Genomic DNA, 3193 nt, shown 5'->3' with positions numbered 1-3193 from the left:
GACCGTGAGATCGTGAGCTGAGCTAAAGTCGGACACTTAACCGACTGAGCCACCCAGGTGCCCCTAAAAAATTTTTAATAAAAAAAGCTACATCGCAGATACTAAAAATGTTATTTAACTTTGATCAATAGATGGACCAAGATCAAATGGAAAAGAAATGGATTTCACATTAAAGCAGCATCCAGGCTGAAGATAAGGAAAACTTTTCTTCAGTGCCATGCAATTGGTGAAGGAACCAAGTTGAATATATATATGCCTTCCCTGCCTCAAATTATTTATTAAGAAAATATATCCAAGTACTGATCTACATCCTGTTATGTTATGTGAGTTTAAATTGAATAAAATTCAGGATACAACTTAGTAGAGAAAAGTAGACTACGATTTAAAAGCACTGAAGAGGGGCGCCTGGGTGGCGCAGTCGGTTAAGCGTCCGACTTCAGCCAGGTCACGATCTTGCGGTCCGTGAGTTCGAGCCCCGCGTCGGGCTCTGGGCTGATGGCTCAGAGCCTGGAACCTGTTTCAGATTCTGTGTCTCCCTCTCTCTGACCCTCCCCCATTCATGCTTTGTCTCTCTCTGTCTCAAAAATAAATAAACATTAAAAAAAATAAATAAATAAAAGCACTGAAGAAATGTGTGGAGACAAAAAAGAAGGAAGAAGGGAGGGTTGCATGAAAGAAGGAGGGGAGGGGCACCTGGGTGGCTAAGTTAAGCATCCAACTCTTGACTTCGGCTCAGGTCATGACCTCACAGTTTGTGAATTTGACCCCCACATCACTCTCTGCACAGACAGTGCAGAGCCTGCTTGAGCTTCTCCGCCTCCCTCTCTCTCTCTACCCCTCCCCTGCTCGCTCTCTCTCCCAAAGTAAATGAATGAACATTTTTTTAAAGTTTAAAAAAGAAAGAAAGAAAGCGGGAAGGTGGGGAGGGAGGGAGGAATGAGGGAGGGAAGGAGTGTGATGGCTGATTTTGTGTCAACTTGGCTGGGCCAAAGGGGGCCTAGATATTGGGGCAAACATTACCCTGGGTATTTCTGTGAGGGTGTTTTTGGATGAGATCAACATTTAAATTTATAGGTGAAGAAAGCCTCCTTAACATGGGTGGGCCTTATCTAATCAGTTGAAGGCCTGAATAGAACAAAAAGACCAGCCTCCCCCGAGTAAGAGGGAATTTTCTAGTAGATGGCCTTCCACATCACTGGCACCACCAGCTCTCCTGGGAGTCCAGCCTGCCGGCCCCCAGTGCAGATGGAGACTTGTCAGACTCCATAATCGCCCGAGCCATGTCCTTATAATAACTCCCCGCACACACATCCTGTTGGTTCTGTTTCTCTGAGAACCCTAATACCCCATCATTCTCATTTGGAAAAAAACACACAAAGTCATCCTGAGATCCTCGAAAGCGAAGCTTTTGCAAAAACCTCGTCCCAAACACACATGCCTTCACTTTACCGCCAAGAGAGGCAGCCATAAAAAGAGAAGTTTTAAAAACCGAATGGTGGGGCGCCTGGGTGGCGCAGTCGGTTAAGCGTCCGACTTCAGCCAGGTCACGATCTTGCGGCCTGTGGGTTCGAGCCCCGCGTCGGGCTCTGGGCTGATGGCTCAGAGCCTGGAGCCTGTTTCCGATTCTGTGTCTCCCTCTCTCTCTGCCCCTCCCCCGTTCATGCTCTGTCTCTCTCTGTCCCAAAAATAAAAAAATTAAAAAAAAAAAATTTAAAAACCGAATGGAGGGGCACCTGGGTGGCTCAGTCGGTTAAGCATCCGACTTCAGCTCAGGTCATGATCTCGCAGTCTGTGAGTTGGAGCCCTGCATTGGTTGGGCTCTGTGCTGACAGCTCAAGCCTGTTTCAGATTTTGTGTGTCCCTCTCTCTCTCTGACCCTCCCCCATTCATGCTCTCTCTCTCTGTCTCAAAAATTAATAAATGTTAATTTTTTAAAAAAAATTAATAAATAAAATAAATAAAAACCGAATAAGACGTTAGGAAATGACTCTAAGACGCTAAGCTGTACGGAAGCCTACGTCACCTGCTCCCTGTGCCCCCGGCCCCACACAGGCCTTGCAGGGTGCCCAAGGCAGCCGCCTCGAACGTGCTGGATCTCTCCTGACAGAGCACCCGGGCCAGGAGGTGGGTGATGCCCGGAGCGTCCCCCGTCTCCCCGAGGCTGGCACCTGCTTCTCGGCCGCCGTGGGCACCGGCACCCCACCTTCCGCGAGGATTTCCTGCGGGTCTGTGCCCGGAGACAGAGGCTGAGCGTGGTCCAACAGCAGGCACCCCTTGCTTTTCACGAACCCGCAGTCCGTCCAGACTCTCAGTTGTGTCCGGCATGTGGTCATCCTCCTTTCTGTTTTGTTCTGTAATTAATAAACTATTTTTTAGAGCAGTTTTGGGTTCACACAGCGCCCTCTGCTGCCACCTCCAAGCACTGCGACCCCTTGTATTTGCCGGGCCCACGCGGGGCGGCGATGGGGGAGGAGGAGGGAAGGGTAAAGGCCTTGTCTGGGTAAAGCAGGTATGAAGCGAGATCTACTCTACATCAGGCACCCTTCAGGCACTGCGGAAATCGCAAAGTTAAACAGAAAAGGATTTTTTGACCCCATATTCTCGTTTAACAATCTATAATAAATAATGTCAGGGATGATAGCAAAGAAAAATAGAGCAGAAAAAAGTGATAGCGACTAAGGGCCCAGCTGGTCACCAAGGGCCTCTCTCTGTTAGTGTGTTTCTGAAGCTGGTGTCGGCACTGGCCCCCGTTGATGTCGAACAGATCAGAGGGAACAGCATATGCCTCAGAGGGTCCTGAGGCAGAGGCACAGGATAGTGAGTGAGTGAGGCCTGGGTGAAGGAGTCTCGGGGGAGGCCGGGCCCCCTCAAGAGCACTGTGCTGCCCACAGGGAGGCCCCCCTTGATTCTGGGTGGGGCAGGAAGCATGGGCTTCCACATGGTCCCCTCACTGCCTCTCTGGAGCCTCAGCTCCCTTCCCTCGGGTTTGTGGGTGTCCTGGGACATTTGCGAGGCCGGGATGGGTGAGGCCGCCATGCCTTAGCAAAGCCTCTGTTTCCGGAACATGTTTCCTTCCTTCTTGGTTCCCTCAGGGCCTTCTCCCGCACCAACTGAAACTCTAATTCTCCCTAATTGTAAAAGACTTCCTATGACCTATGAAATCCACTTCCATTCTTCTGGGTGGTGGCAAAGA

The sequence above is a fragment of the Prionailurus bengalensis genome, chromosome D4 (assembly GCF_016509475.1).
Source record: "Prionailurus bengalensis isolate Pbe53 chromosome D4, Fcat_Pben_1.1_paternal_pri, whole genome shotgun sequence".
NCBI lineage: Eukaryota > Metazoa > Chordata > Mammalia > Carnivora > Felidae > Prionailurus > Prionailurus bengalensis.
Note: the sequence above shows the minus strand (reverse complement) of the source record.